The sequence below is a fragment of the Perognathus longimembris genome, chromosome 18 (assembly GCF_023159225.1).
Source record: "Perognathus longimembris pacificus isolate PPM17 chromosome 18, ASM2315922v1, whole genome shotgun sequence".
Classification (NCBI taxonomy): Eukaryota; Metazoa; Chordata; class Mammalia; order Rodentia; family Heteromyidae; genus Perognathus; species Perognathus longimembris.
This window is the reverse complement of record NC_063178.1, coordinates 44,010,256-44,020,854: the sequence shown is the minus strand read 5'-3', so window position 1 is coordinate 44,020,854 and position 10,599 is coordinate 44,010,256. Positions and strand designations below refer to the sequence as shown.

At 48.6% G+C, this 10,599-nt stretch overlaps 1 pseudogene; it reads right to left on the bottom strand.

Moving 5' to 3' along the window:
* Positions 1 to 8,494: 8,494 nt before the first annotated feature.
* LOC125366998 overlaps positions 8,495 to 10,599 on the bottom strand; it is a 48,838-nt pseudogene continuing 46,733 nt past the window's right edge.

Here is a 10,599-nt window from a genome sequence, read left to right as displayed (position 1 = left end):
GTTCATTGGAGATTTCAAAACAAAACAAAACAAAACAAAAAACCAAACCTCAGGGGATCAGGCTTGGTTGGCTTTGATCTGTGATCCTCAGATCTCAGCTTCCTGAATAGTTACAATTAGCAGTGTGAACAAGCAGCCTGTGGCTGAATGACTATTTTTTTTTTTTTTGGTGGATTCGCTTTTCAAACCTGAGCTAGAGCACTGTCCCTAAACTCACTTGCTCAAGGCCAGCACTCTCCCTTCTTTGCTCATCTTTCCACTGCTAGTTTTCTGGAGGTTTGTTTTAGATGAGAGTCTCATACACATTGCAAGCGAGGATGATGTTGAACCATGTTCCTCAGATCTCTAATTGGTTGAGGAGTTCAGATTCTACGCAGGAACATTCCTCTGATTGTGGTATCCTGAGAAATGACATCTTCGTATTCATGTCTTTTGTTTCCTCTCTTTTTGCATTGAAATGATGGGTGGAAACAGTGGACTGTACCCTGTCACGTGGCGGCACCAGGATCTGGATGTTTGATCACAACCATTTGGAGAACAAACACTGTGCTCTAATTCTTTCCAGAGGGCATTCATTTCAGACTCTTGATGGACTGTGCACATGACACAGGAATCCCCAGAGGGCACAGAAGTTCCTGGCTTCCAGAGCTACAGTTGAATTGAAAAGCTCAGGATGACCGGTCGTTTCTCTTCCACACAAATGGAACGTGGAGATCTGCCCAGATGGAGAACTCTCTTATGGCCCAGCATTCGTTGTGATGCTGAGACGAAATTCCCAGAGAAAGGCGACCGACTACCCAGGCATAGCAGCAAGGCCATGAAGCCCCTCCTCTGTGAACACCCAGGAACCATCCGGCCCCAGGCTGTAGTATTGGAAACTGTCACAGTAACGACAGAAATAGGTACAGATCTGGACCTTCTGGGTTGTCCATACATCTTCCAGTGCCTGGGCCAAACTAGCCAGAACTTGGGTAAAACTGTCAGGGTCGATGTTCCCCGGGGACCCATAGCTCTCCAGAGGGGGAGAATAGATCGCTCGGCTCAACTGGCCCAACCTGGCAATGACTCCCAGGAGGCTGTGCAGGGTGTCCATGAAGATGTGGTTTCCATAGAAACTGAAGAAGCTGATCTTGGAGCACTGGCTCAGGGTGGGCAAAAAGCCTGAGACATGGGCATCACTGATTTTGCAGTCCTCCAGGGCCAGGGTCTCCAGGGTGCCAGCCACCTGCTCCAACAGGGCTCTCAGGGGATCAGGACTGAAGCTATCCATAGACAAATTCCGCAGCTGCAGGTGCTGGAGCTGTGTGGTGCAGGGACACTGGGAGAGAAACCTCAGGTCAGCTTCCTGAAGGTCACATGTGCTCAGAGACAAGGCCTGCAAAGGTGGCAGGCTCCTGAGGATGGCGGGCAGCTTTCCACAAAGGTAGAGGACTTCTCTCATATGCAGCTCCTGGAGACGCTGCAGCTGCTCCAGATGTGCCCCCAATTGGGAGGAATAAGAGTAATCTGGGGAGCTGGGAGCGTAGAAGTCACCACGCATATTGCAGAAAGTAAGGATGCGGAGGTTCTTCATCTGGCTCAGGTAAGGAGCAAAGGTTTGCATGGTTTCTCCATGCCACATTTCACTCACCAGCAGTTCCTGGATAGAGTCCAGACTCACGACCGACAGAGCCTTCTGGATTTCGCAGCTGGAGTCACACAGAATCTGCAGCTCCTTCGAGCACAGCTGGACTTGTTCTTTCTTCTCCAGGGCCCACTGGAGGAGGAAGGCTTGGAGATCCTCCTGAGCGCCATCGTCATTGGTCAGGTGGATGGTGATCACCAAGGGCTGCTCTTCAGCCACCCCTGTCCAGGGACTTGCTCTTGGCTTGACAGGCGGGACCTCTGGGTAGGACATTTGTGCCATGGCAGGGTACCCCGGTGTCCAGATCACTGGGTGCTCACCCTGCAGATCAAGGGCTTGCAGTTTCCACCGACGTGGGCGCTGCCTTTTGGCCAGTAGCAGATCAAGCCCACCCAGGACAGCCTTGAGGGTTTCTGGTTCTGGTGGCTGTGCCAGGTCCCCGAGGTGGAGGCAGGGGAAGGGCCAGGCCTGCACCATGGCCTTCAGCACCTCTCTGTGGCCCCCAGTGTAGGCCTCCACGAAGAGCGAAGGGAACAGCAGCAGTGGCAGATTGTCTAGGACAGAGGTGGCCAGGGCCTGGTTGCTCAGCATACTTTTCCCGGCGAGTCGCTGGAGCAAGGGTGGTGTCCCGGCGTTCATCTTGCTCGATGATATGCGGATATGGTGTGCAGGGCTCTCTGAATCCCAGCAGGGTCAGGCACTGACTGCAGGTCACTCCAGGACTCTGCTGCTGTTCTCTGAGCTCTGGGTATCTTCATACCCTCAGGCCCCGCCTTCAGGAGGGCACATCAGCCAATCAGAGAGCAGCTACTCTTGGCCTTATTGAAACACACCCAGTACAACTAGAAGGGGTGTCCCTCTCTGAATTAGGTCAAACCCTGCTTCCTGAACAAAAGTGATAGGATTAAGGGTGTGTTCCCCAACTGATCTTTGAAATGTAAATTACACTGAAGCAGAAACAATTCCCACCCACCTGTATCCTGAAACCCCTCCAGGCATTCCCAGAATGCTCCGATGCCCTGGCGCTGGGAAGGATGCCAGGAGAGGCCCCAGCAACAAGACTAGGGGTGAACGTTCCATCTCTGTGGGTTTTTCTTCATTTCTTTGTTCCTTCCTTCCTTCCTTTCTTCCTTCCTTCTTTCCTTCCTTCCTTCCTTCCTTCCTTCCTTCCTTCCTTCCTTCCTTCCTTCCTTCCTCCCTCCCTTTGCATTTCTTTTTCTTTCTCCCATTCTTTTCTCCTCTGTTCGGTTTCTCTTTCTTCTCCTTAGCATTGACCTCCTTTCTCCCTTTTCCCTTCCTTTCTTTGATCTCCTTTCACCCCTTTCCTTCTTTCGTACAATTTCATCCTTTCTTTTCCTTTCTACGTAGTCCCCTACCTGTTTGCCTGCCTCCATATCTTCTTCTTTTCTCCAGTTCTTTCATACCTTCCTTCCTCTTTCCTTCCTTCCTAAATTCACACCTTCATCCATTCCTCGTTTCTCTCATTCTCTCTTTGTCTCTCTGTCTCTCTCTTTCTCTCCTCTCTCTCCCTCTGTCTATCTCCTGGACCCTCTCTCACTCTCTCTTCCTGTTTGTCTCTTCCTTTCCAGAAGTGTGTCTTTGACTTAAGTAGTGGAGTGTGCTCATCGCCCACAGAAACCCATAGAAAACACCTAGCCCCCGATTTCAATCCCCAGCGCTGCCACAAATACAAAACCCCAACAATGATCTCCTTTCACCCCTTTCCTTCTTTCGTACAATTTCATCCTTTCTTTTCCTTTCTACTTAGTCCCCTACCTGTTTGCCTGCCTCCATATCTTATTCTTTTCTCCACTTCTTTCGTACTTTCCTTCCTCTTTTCTTCCTTTTTAAATTCACACCTACATCCATTCCTCGTTTCTCTCATTGTCTCTTTGTCTCTGTCTCTCTCTTTCTCTCCTCTTTCCATCTCACTCTGTCATTCTCCTGAACCCTCTCTCACTCTATTTGTTTGTCTCTTCCTTTCCAGAAGTGTGTCTTTGACTTAAGTAGTAGAGTGTGCTCATCACCTAAAAAAACCATGGAACACACCTAGCCCCAGATTTCAATCTGCAGCGCTGCCACAAATACAAAACCCCAACAATGACACATTTCAAAGACAACAATACCAAGACCAAATTTGGAAGAAATGTAGGGCAGATAGGAATTAATGTCAAATAAGGAAGCACCCCCCATTAGAGCAAGAGAACTATTTCTTCATCTCCCACACATTTTGGCATGGAGGCCTATATTTTTAAGGCACTCAATGTTGAGATTTGATGAAATTGTCATGGGAATGCTGTCAAACTTCATTGGCTCCTCTTGAATCTTAAGACGTATTCACTTCATATCCTCCCAGGTACACCAAAAGAAACAAGAATAGAAAGGAAGGGAGGAAGGGAAGAAGGGAGAAATGGAGTAAGGAAGGAAGAAAGGGAGGTAGGAAGGAAGGAAGGAAGGAAGGAAGGAAGGAAGGAAGGACAGGAAGGAAGAAGGAAGAAAGGAAGGAAGGAAGGAAGGAAGGAACTTGAGAGAAAGACAGAAACAGTCAAAGCAGGATGGGAGGAGGCAGGAGTTATGTTGGAAGAAAGCAAGGATGGACTGGAGAAAACAAGGTAGGCAGGCAGATGAGAAAGAAGGAAGAATGGAAGGATATGAAAAAAAAGGAAGCAGGGAAAGAAGTGAAGATTGGAAGGAAAGAAGGAAAGGCTGGAAGCTGGCAGACAGGTAGAAAAGAACCACAGCGCCACTTCTGGCTTTTCAGTGGTTCATTGGTGATGAGAGTATCAAGCACTTTCCTGTCCAGGTTGGCTTTGAAGTGTGATCCTCAAATCTCAGTCTTTTGAGTAGCTGGGATGACAAGTGTGCAACACCAGACCCTGGTGTGCTGTGTGTGCTTTGTTATTTCATTATTTTTATGATTTCCTTGGGTATCTATCAGTTGTGGAAATGCTGCTGGAGGGGATTCATTGTGACACAAACATAGCTAGGGTGGGTGTCTGAGAATATCAGCATAGGAGTGTGGGCAGAGCTGCAGACCTGTGAGGGGAGGGCGGGTGAGCAGTGCCCTTCACATGGCCTGTGATGGTTCATAACACTTTCTTTACACTGTGTCCAGCTGAACATCCCTCCCTGCTGTTCATGGTCCACTTTGAGAGATGACGAGGAGCATTTCACTGAAGCTACTTTAGGTTACCTCCTTATAAATCATGTAAACGAAAAGAGAGACCATGTGTTCTTTGATTCAATTATTTCATTTATTCATACAATAAAGGAATTACAACTCCAAGAAGGCAAGATTTTTTTTCTTTATTTTTATTTTTTACCTCGTCCCTTCTCCATGCCCCCACGCCCGGGGCTTCCACCTCCGCATTTCTTCCTCTACTGCCCCTCCAGAAGTCCAAAACACATAATGTATTACACATATACACACACACAAACACAATCATGATGACTGCTCCCTCCCTGGTCCTATGGTGTTCCTCACATGTGGGGGGCATGCATCCTGTGTTATATAATCAATATATCATATAACGTATTATTCACGCACACAATCCTGATGACTGCTCCCTGGTCCTGTAGTGTTCCTTGCATGTGGGTGTCATGTGCCCCCCAAACCCTGTTGCCTCAGAGACTTCCTCTAAATGGGGTCTTGTTTCCACCCCAGCGTTACCATTCCCTGCTTTCCTAGGCCTGGCTCTTGAATCTGGCTATTGCATGGCTTATTTTGTGGGTGATTGTATAAGAGGGGTCCTTCTTTCAGCAATGGTACATGTGAGGATATCAAACAGCTAAAATCAAAGAGCTGGGTTCCATAACTGGTTTTTCCACTTGCTATTTTGTTTAATGAAACTCACAGGTCCATCCGTAGCTACAAAAAAACTCCTCATGGTAGTGTCAGGGAGCCCCAACATCGGGTAAGATAATGAAGCTGTGGTGATGGAAATGGTAAGGGAGTTCAATCTCATCAGGAGCCATTAGGCTCACTCCCCCCGCCCCCACCCAGCCACACTCACGCAATCATTTCTATTAGGATTCTTTTTCTTTTTGCCTCTGCCCACTGGAACTGCCATAAAAGGCAATTTCGGGGGGGTGCAGCACAAAGGGGTCCCACTTTTCTTAAGGAGAAGAGAGGGCTCCCTGCAGATCGGAGGCCTGAAAGAAATAAAACCAGGCCACATTTCCATCCTCATGCTGAGCCATTAGCCATAAATTCAGCCCAGCCGGCCAGGGGCATGACATTTCACCTGGAAGAAAACAAGGAGGGGGCAGTAGCAGGTGCTTCTGTGAGCACACACTGCAATCCTACTCAGGAAGTTGATATCCCAAGGACTGAGGTTCAAAGCCAGACCGGGCAAGAAAGCCTGAAAAACTAGTTCGCACACACACACCAAAAAATTCACACTGGAGGCATGGCCCAGGTGGTAAAGCACCAGCAGAACAAGCACTGGATAAAGCCCTAGATTCAAAGCTGGTGATGCTACAAACAAACTTATCTAACAAATTACCATGTTCCCCAAGGCTGAACAAAGCACAGTAGAGAATCCCAACAGTTGAAACATTCTCACTGAAGCCAATCTGCACTTGTTCGCAACACTGCCTCCACTCCAGAAAAATGCCAAAGGGCTGGCGAGAGGGAGCATGGCTAAAATGGTAGAGCACCTGTCTAGCAAGCAGGATACCCAGAGTTCAAAGCCCCATCCTACCAAAATAATATAACTGTATACCTATATTGTATCTTATATTATTTATAAATATACAGAGAAAGCAAATAGAATACAGAATAAACATGGACACACATACATGCAAAGCACACATCATGTGTCATAACATTATAAAGGTCAACTAAATCTGCCATTCCCTTGAATTGCACAAAGATGAGATATGTATAAAAGAATAAAGAACTCTAAAAAAAAATTCTAACCATGTGCCAGGGGCTCACGTCTGTCATCCCAGCTACTCAGGAGGCTGAGATCTGAAGGGTTGAGTTTTTGAACCAGCCCAGGCAGGGAAGCCCATGAGACTCTTGATCTCCAAGCAAGCAAGAAGCAGCAAGAAGCCGGAAGTGGAGCTGTGGCTCAAGTGGTAGGGCACCAAGCCTTGAGCAGAGAAGGCCAAGAGAGAGGGCAAGTTCCTGAGTTCAAGTATGACCAATGGTGAACAGGAAGCAGACACTCCCAGGATTGAGCTAAGCCACAATTTCATACCTTTATGCCTGAATCCTTTCTTAAGCCAGACCTGACTTCACAGGTTCACTAAAGCTGCCCTCAGAAATGCTCAACAGCGATATAATTCTGAGCTAGGTGTACTACTCATCACAATTTTAGTGTTTGCATGTGCCACTGAAATGGCTTTTCAATGTTTGTCTGGCAGCAAGTGCATTAAAATATCATAACAACAATAGCGTGGCACATATTGGGAAGAATTAATAACTTGCCATGGGGCTGGGGATATGGCCTAGTGGCAAGAGTTCTTGCCTCGTATACATGACGCCCTGGGTTCGATTCCCCAACACCACATATACAGAAAATGGCCAGAAGTGGCGCTGTGACTCAAGTGGCAGAGTGATAGCCTTGAGGAAAAAGAAGCCAGGGACAGTGCTCAGGCCCTGAGTCCAATGCCCAGGTGTTGGGGGCTGCCCTTCCCCCAGCCCTGAGACAATGGGAAGGAGCCCCTCCCACCTTCCGGCCTCAACCGGAAGAGAAGCCCCCTGCTCCTGGGAGGCTAACACGTGTGTGCCACCATGATGGAGTTGTCCCTCCCAAAAAGGAAGTTTCATGATATCACTTGATGGACATGGTCCTTAGCCTATGACTTGCCCTTTGGCCAGCCCCCTTTCTTTCCCGCCATTACTTCTATATAAGTGCCTTTCCCTATTAAAGTTTTTGAGACGCATCCCACCACCGCAGCATGTCCCTGATGCCTTCCTTTTCGCCCCCGCTCTTGGTAACATGTGAGGGGACTGGGGGGGAGGGGAGGCTTCAGCAACCTTTCCTCAACTTAGTGCTTGTCCATGAGAGTACGCCTTTGGCCTTCCGCTGGTGGAGGGCAAGGCTGAGTGTTCTTTCATAGATTTTGGGGTTCACCATTCTCCCCGCATGATCGGGGAGAAGGGGATTGTTCAGATCCCGACATCTGGCGCCCAACGTGGGGCGAATCACATGGCCTGGAATTTTGGGGTACAATATTCCCACAGATTGTGCTAAGTAGGGTTTTAGAGGAGGGTCCTGCCCATCCAGATGGGGCAGAAGCATGGAGAAGGCAGATCTGGCATGGGCTTGCGGGACGTGGCGCCAGAGAGAGTTGCCCCGCCGTAGCAATTTGGCGCCAGGCGGGGGAGGGAGCGGGGTGCGCCTCCCGCGGAAACATGTCAGTGGAGCAGTGGGGCCGGAGTAAGAGGACGGTGACCCCAGGCTGTGGTCGGTCCTGCTCTGCGTGCCCCGGGCCAGACGGCCCAGCACCCGCAGTGGTGCTTGAGAAGCATTGGGTGGCCAAGCGCCGGAGCGGTTTGGCGTTCGCGGGCTGAGCGCAGAGTACAGTCTGGGCTCCGCGCGGCCCCGGGTTTGCGAGCTGCATGCGCTGGGGCCCGCGTGGCCACAGGCGGCACCGGGCGTCTAGTGCCATAGGGTTTGGACAGCCGAGCATGGTGGGCCGAGCACGGCACGGCAGGAGCATGGTTCTGCCACGTGGGAAACCGCGGCATGGTGGCAGCAGAGCTTTCGGGAGAGAGTTGCTTTTTGGTCAGTCTGAGGTGCTTACAGTGGCTGGGCGTAGCCTGCAGCCTGCCTGCGGCCCCAGCCTGCGGATGGAGTTAAAAAAAAAAAAAAGAGGAGTTAATGCTAAAGGAGTTAATGTTAAATTTTCTCTAGCTGGTCAATGGACACAGTGGGCAGCGTTGAGTGGGGCTTCGCCCCTGCGAAACAGCGCTGGGACGTTATCTTGCAGGCAGGGCGCGGCATGCAGTCTAGGCTCGGCAGGGCCCGTGGGTGGCAGCAGTGGCAGCAGCAGCCCGGAGTGGCTCGAACTGCTGCTGCCTGGCGACCGTGGTTTTGGGCGGAAACTGCTTTGTACCTGCCTCCCCCACTCCCCCTGCCTCTAAGGGAACAAAAGCGTTGATGGTCGTTAAGCTCAGAAATTCGGGTGTGTTGGTTGAATCCTGATTTCTCTGACTTAACACACACATGGAGCGCAATGGGGTCCCGCATATTGAAGGCGGGGTCCCACCCATTCCCCCAGGTGAGGGGCATGCCAGACTCCCCTGGGCTGGGCGGGGACTCGACTTAAGCCTCCAGCGATTGTGATAACTGCTGGGAGGGGCTAGTACCCTGCCTGCTTGCCTGCACGTTTTCTCTCTGTGTCGGACCTTGGCTGCAGGCGGGGTTAAAGCCAGGGAAAGCTTCAAACTGGGAACCAAAACAAAATATTAAAGGGAAAAACAAAGTTTTGATACGACAATAGGTAATTTGATTGAACTTCCATGTTTACCAGTTCAAAGACACGAAATCAACTGGAGTTTTTCTAGATGGATAAAAGGGTTTGCTTGTCCACTGTGATTTAAAAATTGTCATATTGGGAGTGTGTAATTAACAGGTTTCCTTTTTTTCTTTTTTTTAATTCAACCACGTGGTTCTATGATGGGCAAATTAATACCATTTGCCGCTGGAATTCCAGAAAATTTAAATGGCCAATCAAAGCAATTTTAAGAGCTCTCAGGTATTTTTTGTGTGTGTGTGCGCGCGCGTGTGTGGTTGTTGGTAAGATTTAAAAGCATAACAATAGGTTTTCAGCCCAATGTTCGATGCAAATAAAGGTGCCTATAAAAAATTTCCATAAGGTTCAAATATGCAACATGTGGTAAAAGTACAATGGTATAAAACCAGTATGTTATTTTATATTCAGTGTGTTAAGAGTTAAGGGTGCATCTAGTCTTAACAACTCGTTGGCATAAATTAAGATTTTACCTTCCCATTTTTCTCTCCTGTGTTCTCATAAACTCTCAAGATCAAGGAATTGGGATTGCTTCATACAAATGTGACTATTAACCTCAACTTTCCTGACCCAGGATTAATACATTGCTTTATAGGATACAGGTGGGCAGATGTGCTAGCCGCATGGACGGTGGCAGCCCCTGGATACAGGAAGCTGCCACAACAGTCTGTTCCCAAACTGCCTGGTTTCACTACTAATGATCCTTTGCTCTCTCTCTTGCATTGGAAGCTGCTCGAATGTGAGGATGTGAATAGTCCCATCCTAAAAGTTACTCCAGGTTAAATCACCATAGTTATATTAGTGGCCACAGAGCTAGCCAGGTGAATTTTGTGATTAAGAAAGTCTTTTCACCCTGCTTAAACCAGAAGGGCATCAATATACCAGAGCCAGAAATGCTGGGAAAAATTTTAAACACCCTAACCAATCTATATAGAAATTTTGCAGGCAACCCAGAGTGAGATGTGACAGTCTATCCAGAGATGCCACTGCAGCCTTGCCTAGATTTCTCCGTCGCATGGCATGGAACTTGCTAAATTGGGATGAGGGACACAGCCACTGCCGAGACTGAGGATTCCACACTGCTTTAACCCTTTGCCCTTGGTTGTCATTTATCTGTGTTCTGTTTCAATTGCCAGTGGGATTCAATGGTGTGATTCAAGTTGATGGCATATAAATCTCATGTTCTCTAAGTGTTATAGCAAAACCTTAACAAGCAGTTTTTGGTCAGTCTCAACGAGTTACAAATGGATTATCTCTGTTGTTTTTTCCTTGTTGCTCAATTGGAGATAAAAAAGGGCATGTATGACTAAGACTCTCTGGATAGTTCAAAGCCAGCCCGGGCAAAAAGAAAAATCTCTCTAAAATCCCACCTCCCAGTTAAACAGCAAAGAGCCAGATTGAGAGCTCAACTACAGAGAATGAGCAAAAGGCTGAAGCAGCACCGTGACTCAAGTGGTAGAGCACTAGCCTTGAACAAAAGTGCTCAGGGA